This window comes from Notamacropus eugenii, chromosome 5, assembly GCF_028372415.1.
Source record: "Notamacropus eugenii isolate mMacEug1 chromosome 5, mMacEug1.pri_v2, whole genome shotgun sequence".
In the NCBI taxonomy this organism is placed as follows: Eukaryota; Metazoa; Chordata; class Mammalia; order Diprotodontia; family Macropodidae; genus Notamacropus; species Notamacropus eugenii.
In genome coordinates this window covers 6,718,157-6,729,187 of record NC_092876.1, presented here as the reverse complement: position 1 = coordinate 6,729,187, position 11,031 = coordinate 6,718,157, and the positions used below count along the sequence as shown (strand labels likewise).

Sequence of the window (11,031 nt, the reverse complement as noted above, 5' to 3'; positions counted from 1 at the left end):
ATATTGAATTGAATTCTCTATGACCATGGCCTCCTCGATTCTTTTTTCTTGTTCTTCAGTAAATTCTCTCTGCTTTTATGTCTCTTTTTTCCCTTCCCTTCTTACATATATGGCTGTTCATTCCTCTCACCTTGAATCAGTCATTCATTGGTGCACAAACATCTATTAAGTTCTGGCTTTTCCAGGTAGTAGACTGAAACTTGAAAGTATGAAAGCAAGAACAGTCCCTGCTCTTATGGAGCTTAGAGTTCAATGGAGCAGACACCATGCAAACCATTAAGTCCAAACAAACCCCATGACAGATAAATGCAGATAACAACAAAGGCAATGCACTGAGGTTCAGAGGAGTTGGGAAAGGCTTCTTGTCAAAGACCTGATTTTAGCTGAGACTTCAAAGATGCCAGGGAAGTCAGGAGACAGAGGTCAGGAGGATAGTAACAAGGCTTAATGTCAGAAAATACACCATGTGTATCACACATGTATGAAGAATAGCAGGGAGTTTCGGGCCGCTGGAGCAGAGAGTGAATTTAGGTGATTAAAGTGTCAGGAGACTGGGAAGACAGGAAGGGACCAGATCACAAAGGACTAAACACTAACCAGAGGATGGATATGATCAGACCCGGGCTTTGGGAGGATCAGTTGGACAGCTGTTTGGAGGAAACTGAAATGGGGAGAGACTTGAGGAAGTGAGCCAAAGTGATTTCCTTGGTTTTTCTATAAATTTCATTGTACGCATTTAAAAGCATAAGACTTAGAAGGAACCCAGACAGCCAAAGGGGTCCATTATATTAGAAACGTTAAGAACCCCTCCTCTAAACAGTTACTAAGCTAGTCTCTCTGATCAATAATTTTGTAATCTGTAAAATGGAGATTACCATATTGTTCAAGCCCGTTCTCTGACATATACTAATTGTGAGTCCGTTGGCAAGTCACTTAACATCTTTCAGCCTCAGTTTGGCAAGATAAGCCTGATAATGCTTTCCATTTCTACCTTGGGACATCACAACTTGTTAGGAGGTTTTTCACGCTAATTCCACTATCTTGCTCTATGCAACATTGAAGTGAATAGTCACTGTCCACAAACAGATTTTGAGAGATGGACAGTACAAACACATAACCAAATCAACTTGTCTCTCTCAGTCATTATTGATTATGAATGACTCTCACAATTCCCATAAAGATTATGCCAGACCTTCTCTTCTCTACTCATAACTGTCACACTGTTTCCTCCTTCTTTTCTTTGAGTGAACAATCTTAACCTGCGAACTCATGTTTAAATATTTATCAAGCACTTGCTATGTTGTACCATACACTCTGCTAAGGTCTGGGAATGTAGATACACATAGCCAAGACTGTCCTTGCCCTCAAGGAGATCATATTCTAATTGGGGTAGACAATACATAAAATGAAACTGTGGGAGAAAAGGTAAGAAGAAGGGATACTTTGGAAATGTCCAAGAAGTGATATGGAGTCAAGATAAAGCAAAAGTTTATATATCAGATCTCAGGGATCCATGAACAGAGTCCAAGTGGTTTCAGCACAAAATATCTCTAAATCTGTTCCCTTTTCTCTTTTCATATTGTACCTCCCCAACCTCATTACCTCTCACCTGGTGTCTGAATTCCCCTCCTCCAGGATTACCCCTTCTCGGAAAAGTTTCCTGAATGCATCAGCTGAACTTCGTAAGTCCCTCCATTGCTCCAAAACTTTTAATGACTGCCCACTGACTATATGAAAATACAAGCAAGGCATAGAGCTCTGATCTCATTTATTTCTGGTCTCACATGCTCCCTAGCAAGGGGTGTGCTTGTAAATGTTTAACAACTAATTCCCTCTGAAAAGGATGGAACATATATGTAATATGGAACATGTTATATGTAATATGTTCCAATTAATGGGTAATATGGAATAATGTAATTACGGGATAATTACATTAATGTGAGTATTATTAATTAATAATAGTAATAATATAATATTATATGTAATTATATATTATATATAAATATATATTATATTATTATACAGTACATATATAATATTATATAATAATAATATTAAGTAATATTAATGGGTAAATGAAACTGAAGGAGGGGCCTCAGGTGGAATACTCCCTGGCTATAGTATTTCAAATTTTTTGTTAATTAGAGAGGGAGCAAACATTTTTAAGCACCTATGATGTGCTATTATGATTCCCATTTTACAGATAAGGAACTGAGGCAGACCGAAGTTAGATGATTAAAAGTCTGAGGAGGGCTTGAAGTTAGGACTACTTGATTCAAGTGTGAGAAGTCTATCCACTGTCCCATCTTCATGCTAATGTTTGAGGAATTGTTATCTTCAGTGAGCTTTTGGACCTCCTTTTCCATTTGGCCAATTCTGCTCTTTAAGGTGCTATTATCCTCATTGGATTTTTACAGGTCTTTTGCCATTTTAGTTAGTCTATTTCTTTAGGTATTATTTTCTTCAATATTTTTTTGAGTCTCCTTTATTAAACTCTTGACTGATTTTTCATGATTTTCTTGACATACTTTCATTTCCCTTCCTAATTTTTCCTCTACTTCTCTTACTCAATTTTCAAAATCCTTTTTGAGCTCTTCCATGGCCTGAGACAAATTTATGTTTTTCTTAGGGGCTTTTAATGTAAGACCTCTGACTCGTATGTCTTAATTTTTTGTTGTTGCCAAAGTAAGATACTATATAGTCTAAGTTTCTTTATGCTATGTGTTCATCTTCCCAGCCAAATACTTGCGTTTTTAACTCTTTGTCAAGGTAGATCTGTGCTTCTAATGGGGGTGGGTGTGGATGTACTGTTCCAGGTTTTGAGGTTCTGTATCAGTCACTCAATCCCCCGTAGTCTGTGGGCCCAGAGCTCCTGAAACTGCTGTTGCCTCTGTAGCCAACACCTCTCCTGAATTACCACTGGGGTTGGTCATCTGTTTGACTGTGCTACTCTTTCTCCCAGGTCCCACAGAGGTTTCCCACTGACCCTCCATCCTCTCCCCAGTGTTAGTGGGTTGAGAAATTCAGAAACAGCCACAGCTGCTAATGAATGAGTCACCCAAAGTTTGCTCCAGCTCATCTGTCCAGGTGCATCCCATGCTGGACTGTGCTCTGCTCCTACCCTGGTTCAATACTTGCTTTCTGTTGATCTACCTCTTATTGGGCTGAAAATTTGTTTTTCTCTGTCATTTTGTGGGTTCTGTAGCTCTAGAATTTGTTTAGAGTCATTTTGAACAGGTATTTGGAGAGCTTTGGTGGGAGAGCTTAATCAAGTTCTTACTTTTACTCTGCCATCTTGTCTCTGCTCCCTATTTCCTTCTTTCTTGGGCAGGTAGGTGGCATAGTGAATGGAAAATCAGATTCAGAAGGATTTCAATTCACATCTGCCTCAGTTCTTTAGTATTTGTGTGACCCTGGAGAAGTCATTTAACTTCTGCCTGTCTCAGTGTCCTCTATTGTAAAATGAGAAGAAGAATAGCAGTTACCGCAAAAAGTTTATTGGGAGGTTCAAATGAGATATTTGTAAATGCTTAGCCGAACAGCAGAGAACTAGAGGGTGTTTAATAAAGTCCCAGGGCTTCCCATTTCCTTTCCTTCAAAGCTAGAAGTCAGAGAGGTCAAGATTTCCTGTCTCTACTGCTCTCTCCAACTTTGCTGCTCTTCATACAGGGCAGGGCAGTGAATAATTAATCCCTACCAATGAAGAAAGAGACCCATTTAATTGGCCCTATGAGCCAAGGGTTCCACAGAAAACAAGGCTTGCAGAGATATAACAGTTTAGGGATTGGTAGAAATCTATGCATCTCCCAAGGAACGAAGAAGAAAAATAGATGAACAGTTAGTCTAGTTGACCCTTCTAAGTTGCAGAAAATCAGACTGGTGCTGAAGGTAAGGAGAAATTTAAAAAGGAATGGTAGGGTATGCCCCTTAAGAGAGAGGTAGTTACTTAAATGAAGGTGTTCAAAGAGGGAAAACCTATGGGTGTTGCCAATGGTATTCCTGTATGGTAAGCATTAGACTAGATAGGGTCTTATGCCTTTATCTACCCAATGATCTAGGATTCTTGGGAGAATAGTGTCAAGTGCCTTCTACTTCAATTCAGGCTCCATTATTTGTACCTTTAATGGCTCTCCCATTGTCCCTTTGCTGTGAAATTAGAGCTAGTCTAAATACCTACATGAGGATTCTCGGTCTTTTCTAGCACTTCTAGCCTAAGTGTTTCCAGTTACTTTTCTTTATTCACAAGAGCCTGTGAAGAAATTAGGGACTGAGTTTTACTGAAGTCACTCAGTATGTGGAATTTTTCTATCCTGCACAGCACTGTAGTACCTCATGATTTGTGGGTCACTTTTGATCAGCACAAAGGGGCTAAGCATTGGAAAACAGGCAGTCAAGAAGACGGAGCCATGTATCATCCAGGGTTTGAGTGTCATAGAATGCATACATCCTGTCAAGATGGAATTGAGTAAGTAAAAGGTGACAAAAGTGCCCACCAGCAGTAGGATCATTTGGGTGGCTCTCGTCTCAGGGAAGGCTCTATGGGAAAAATTGTCAGTGTGAACCTGCTGAACTCTCTTGTGATGCTTGTGTAGGAGATAAACCTTGTAGCAAGTGGTAAAGCTGATGAAGGTCATACACACAGCATCAGGGAGGGAGATCACAAGAGCATGGAGTGACTCACTAATACTAGCAGTGACATTAACAGAGCAGTATAAATACTCTTTCATTTCTGAGGTGTTTCCAGTGCCCCTTGGTCCTTTCAGTTTCACAAGAATAACAACATTTTGCAGCATGTTGAATATCCAGGAGAGGAGAATAGAGGGCATAATGTATCTTGGGACTATGGCTTTAAGCTGGATCCACCTGGGGTTGTGGGGACTGAAAACCACTCAGGAGGCAGGTTGTGCTGAGGGAAAGGCCACGACCTACTCTGTGAAGGTAGAAGACAATTTTACAGCCAATGTCATCCAGAACATTCTTGAGACCCAAAGCTGCCAAGCCCTCCACTACACCAGTGGAGAGAAGCAGGAAAGAGTTGGCTACAGCCAGCTGAGTGAGAATCAGATCTATGGGCCTCAGCCTCTGGCCAGTGAAGAAAAGGAAGCTGAAGAGACAAATTAGAAATAAGTTTTCCTGAACTCCAATTCCTGTCTGGACGAAGATGACAACACCCAAGAGCCTGTCCACAGGAATCATGTTCTTGGCATCCTGAGCAGAAGAACTTCAGTCTGATCTTTGCATGTTGGTCATTCATTGACACCTGAGAGGAACTCTTGAATTAGCTCTTCTATTCCACAGACAGACACACTAAATTCAGCAATTTTCATACAGTGACTCTGTCTGTTTTTGTTATTTGATGCATCTTCCTGTCATTTACTCATTATTGGATTAATGTGTTGTTTCCTGTTTAGCCAAGGTTAGTAGGCAGTTTTCCTGGTCTGTATTTGTAGTAAAAATCAAGAGAAAGGGGTTGGTATTTTGTTCCAAGATTAGCATTCTGCTCTCCCTCATCTCCATTAAGAAAACTTGCCTTATGGATTGGTAGCTGCTCTGATTTAGTAAAACTGCCTACCTGACACGTTTCTCAGTGCTGGATTTGATTGACCTACCAAACATTCTGAACTTATAGTCCATAAACCCCCCCCCCCCCAGATCTTTTCTAGACATATGCCTTTCTTTCTGGACACACTTGATTCATGCCTCCTTTCTATATTTTTGAAATATACTTTTGGATCCCAGGTGTAAGATTTTGTATGTAACTTCATCATATTAGATTCAATCCAATGAGTTTAAAAAGTCATTGACAGGCTAGAGCACTGAGATGAATAAAATTAAGTGAAATTTAATGTGAAAAAGTGTCCAGCATCTGGGTGATCCCTTCTTATACAAGCCTTCACCCTCAAAAACTACCCAAGATTTGAAGCACTTGGTGGGCTTGTGGTGGGTTAGATGTCAGTATCCACACTGTAAAAACATGGTTCATAAGTCTCCACTAGAGTGATTATTTTTACTTATGGACAGATTCGTTTTAAAGAGACATTATATTCAATGACACTAAAAATTAAGTGCCAAGAAAATGATTCCTCCCTCTCATTATATGTACACCACATTGAGCACACTGAGCATACTCTTCCAGAATTAATAATAAGGTGGAAAACAAGCACACACACATAGACACACAGACAGATACACATACACCCACAGAAGAAGTATCTAGGGAATACATTTGAAGGGCTAGGAAACAGGGATGGAGGGTACACAAAGAGGCAAGGGGCTTGGCCAGAAAATATTCATTTGACAACTGATGTCATGATCCTGTGTGGTAAAGACCGCATGTTGAGGGGATCTCTTGTACTCTTAGGTCTGCAGGCATAGATATGTCCTCTGGTGGGGGAGGGTCATCATGTTGTTAGTTGGTGTCCATAGTGAGTGCCACATCTCTGCTCTCCTCTGGGTACTTGGTCTTTGTTGAGGGGTGTGGCCGCTCTCTCCTGGATTCGTTGCCTTTGTGAGGTACTGCTCGGTTGGTTTTTGAAGTCATTGTTCCTTTCTGCTCCTAGTTTCTGGGTTTCCTTTCTATAGGGATGTCTGAAGGCCTTCTAGAATCTTATCTGCTAAACATCTGCTAAAAGTCTCTTTCTGACCATGGCAAGACGACATTGCTTTAATCACAGAGGTGTTGGGATTATGAACCATTATACCTAGATAAGGGCTGCCAGACAAAAGTCAGATGTGGTGTGCCATGCCAAGATTGTATATTCTCTTGACTACTTGGATTTGGTGTTCATTCATTGTCCTAGACATCATGTCCGATTCTTTGTGACTTTCATGGGGTTTTCTCTGCAAAGATCCTGGCATGCTGTGCCATTTCCTTCTTCAGTGCATTAAGGTAAGTAGAGGGTAAATGAGTTGCCCAGGGTCACACAGCTAGTGAATGTTTGAGGCCATATTTGAACTCAGGTGTTCCTGACTCCAGGTCCTGCATTCTATCCACCGAGCAGCTGCTATGGATATGAAGACATATTTCCAGGGTAAATTTGCAAAATAGAAACTCTCTTCTAAGATGAAACAAAAACATTTATTCACATACTGCAAAACCAATTCCACCATGGTAAAAATGAAGTTTCTATACATTACCAATAAAGGACCAAGGCCATTCCCAAACCTCCCCTCTTTCAGCCATCCCCACAAACAAACTCCCTAATCAAAATCACTCCCTCTCTCACTCATGCTACCTTTTCTGCTCTGACTCAGCTCCATCTCTCTCTTTCTGCTGCACCCTTCTTCCTTCACCCATTAAGCAAGCTCCGACCACCACTGGCTCCATGTGACTCAGGCTGTGGGCTAGGCCAAAGCTCAAAGGAGGTTACATGGGTCTGTTAAGGGGCAGGGAATATCGTCCATTTGCCTTAATATTACAGGAGGCTGTGAGACTTGAAGGACAACTCTATCTCTAAATCCTTTGGAAGTAGCTTGCCAAAATAAGTGCAGGTCCTTTCAAAGTGAAGATTCAGAGGGAGAAGACCAGCTTTTAGGGATATTGTAGAGTATTTCTCTCCTGTGATCCATTAGCTAGAACCAAATAAGACAAGAGGCCAAGTTCCCTGTCTTACCCTTAGCTGGCCCACATTCCTTCTTTTCTCATATTTAAGTCTACCAGCAATGAAGCTCTTTGCTGCTGTTCTTTCTTCTGGACAGTGCAAAACCTGTCTCCCCACAGACATAAAAAATTAACTTGAGAAGAAAAAGATGGGGCAGGTACATTAAGATTTCATCTGAAAAATATCTAATTTTTTTTGTACTGTGAATTCATTATGAGTCATTATTGTGATGAGTCATTCAAAAAAGTTAATGGAGAGGATTCTGGGAAGACGGTCACAAAATTCCATGCTCTCCAGATTTCCTCCACAAATAAGACAACATCTTGCTCCAGGGAGAATGTACAGTGGTAAAAGTAAACAAGGATTGGGGTAAAATAGTATTCCTCCTGGGACAACAGGAGATCATTGGAAGAAAATCTGTGAAGTGTAAGCACCTCCAGGCTAGTTCCACTGAAACAGTAAGCACTGAAAACTGGGGTTAGCTGGGTTGGGAGGTAGCCTCGATCACAGCCAAAGAAAGTTTCACCTCCTGGACAGGGTAGGCAGTTGGGCATCTGAGCAGAGGAAAACTGAGGAATCCTGTGCTCAAGGAATGTCAGGTCCAACCCTGCTGCTGAGACTTGGTCCTGGGGGAGAAGGAATCAGCACAGGCCAGGTGAATGCAGAAGTATTGGGCCAGGCATGCTGCTGACTCTGGGCACTTACCTGCAGATGGAATTCTTGGTTTTGGTTTCAGACCAGAGGGGAAACTGAAGCAGGACCTGAGGTCGAAGTCACTGTCCCCCATACCCCAGAACTAGAAGTGATTGTAAGAAGAGGTTGCTATAAATAAAAATAAATACCAGGCAAAGGATAAAGAAGTCAATGATAAAAAGTTTCTATGAGAATAAAGAAGACGGGTTCATTTTCAGAGGAGGATACTGAAGCAAAAAGTCTCTCTCACCACAAAGATTCATGAGAAATGTCACTTGCCCAAAAATATTCATGTAAGAACTAAAAAAAAAAACTTAAAAATCAAATGAAACAGACTGAAGAAAAATTTTAAAAAAAAACAATCTAAGAAAAGGGGAATATTATGAAAAGAAAGTTAACCAAGTGGGAAAGGAGATCAGAAACTTTAGGAAGAAAATCACACTTTGAAAATTGTAATTGGTCAAGGGGAAGCCAACAAAGTTATAAGAGACATAAAAGTAATAAAACAAAATATAAAAAATGAAAAAATTTGGAGAATACAAAACATCTCATAAGAAAACTAACTGATTTTGGGAACAAATTCAGAAGAGAAAATATAAGAATAATCAACTATATCGAATTGCTTGCCTTCCCAATGAGGATGGGGGGAGGGGGGGAGGAAGAGAAGTTGGAACTCAGAGTTTTAAGAACAACTGTTGAGTATTGTTCTTGCAACTAGGAAATAAGAAATATGGGTAATGGGGTATAGAAATTTATCTTACCCTACAGGAGAAAAGAGAAGATGGGGATAAGGGAAGAGAGGGATGTTAGAAGGGAGGTCAGATTGGTGATAGGGGTAATTAGAATGCTTGGTGTTTTGGGGTGGGGAGAAATGGGGAGAAAATTTGAAACCCAAAATTTTGGGGAAATGAATGTTGAAAACTTAAATAAATAGATTTAAATACAAAAAAAAAGAATTATGGGATTACTTGAAACCTATAATAAAAAAGTGTCTTCATACAATAATACAAGAAATAAATAAAGAAAATTGTTCTGAAGCATTAGCACAAGAGAGGAAAGTAGAAATAAAAAAATTTGATCCATCACCATCTGAAAGATATCCTATAAGGAAAACCTACAAGAATATCATAGTCAGATTCTGAAATCTCTATTTCAAGAACAAAATATGAGAAACAACCAACAAAGACTCAAACATTGAGTAGGAACAATTGGAATCACACAAGATCTAGCAGCAACTACACTAAAAGATCACAAGTGTTGGAGCACTATACATCAAAGCGCAAAAGAATTGAGGTTGTGGCCAACATATCTTGTCTGGCAAAGGTAAGCATAATCCTGAATGGGAAAAAAAAACTGGATTTTTTTTTCACATTTATTTCTTTTTTTGTATTTAAATTAATTTGTTTCGCACTGTTCTTCTCTCCCAGACATCCACGTGAAATAAACAATGATCTCTATCCAAAGCATGACAGGGGAAGAGAAAAGTCAGTCAGCCTGAAGGGTTTATCATCAACATCTACCAAGTACCATTAAGAAGAATCTTCCCGTTCTGCAAGGTAATAGGGTCTGAATGTCTTATCTCTTCTTTTGGCAAAGGACTTTTCTGTATCTATTTGCTACATGTGCTTTCCTGAATTTAGTTTTGGGCAACGGAGTTTCTTGGCCTTTCCATGAGTTTTCCATGGCTTTACAAACTGCCTAAAGAAGGACCAAGGGAGAGAGTTGCAGTCATGCTAGTGTATTGACCTGTCCCTTGCATTTTGCTCCCCACTAGGGAAAAAGTGCAGGTGCAGAGAAAGAGAAAGTGAATCGGAAGAAAGTCCCCCTTACAAATATCCAAAAGGACCTCACCGTCATCTCTGCTGGTCACTATCGTTTCTAGAGTCTGAGTGCTCATGCGTTGCCTGGGGTTTCCTCCAGACGTTGGAAAGTGTCAGTACCGGTCCCCCAGTTCAGCACACAAAGACAAAGGGCAGCCAAGAAACTGCAGCTACGATGCAGTTCTGGCAAGAGCCAAGCAGCCAAGTCTGAAACACTCTTGTTCCATATCTGCAAGTCAAGTTGGAGCTTGAAACATAGAAGGGCATCTTTCAAATCTTCCAATTTTCCTGGGACAAACACAAGTTCCAAGGGAAGTGCTTCATCAGAACTCATTTCACCTCTACTGATTTCTAAATGACCCGTTGCCAATATGGTGGGACCTTCCTTGAAAATGGAGTGGCAGCTGCTGCATCATGATCATTCCATTGATGTCTTGCTTCCCACTCGCTGTGCACTTCGTCCACCTTTGCTTTCACTTTGCCAACTTTTCCACTCCTCTCTGCAGCGTTTCTGTGACTGACTTGCAAGTGAGCTTGTACGTTGTGAAAGGTTCAGCAAAGAGGTGTATATTCCTTCTTCTTCCTGTTGGCTTGGGAAGGAGAAAAAATGAAGGATGGATCACTGGGTGGGAGAGCACACTGGGGTAATCTCAACAGGGGAGTGAAATCATGTGACCAAAAGTTCCAATTTTTCAAGCGAAAGAATACTTAGTTGAAACACGTTTGAATACAGCAAAAATTTAACCTTTACCAACTTTTAACCCTTCCTAAAAGATTCCCTCTCCCCTTCCCTAGAAAAGATATTCCCAACAAATTGAGACCTCCTCAAGCCTCTCCTTGCAGTCACTCAGGGGAACATAAAGCCAAGAATTCAATATAAAAATATACATTTTATTTTCATGCTGTTTACCTTTTAA

The 11,031-nt window shown here is 40.4% G+C and overlaps 1 pseudogene; it reads right to left on the bottom strand.

Annotated features, from left to right (window-relative positions):
* Nucleotides 1-4,283: 4,283 nt before the first annotated feature.
* Nucleotides 4,284-5,196, bottom strand: LOC140508261 (vomeronasal type-1 receptor 1-like; annotated as a pseudogene).
* Nucleotides 5,197-11,031: the final 5,835 nt, after the last annotated feature.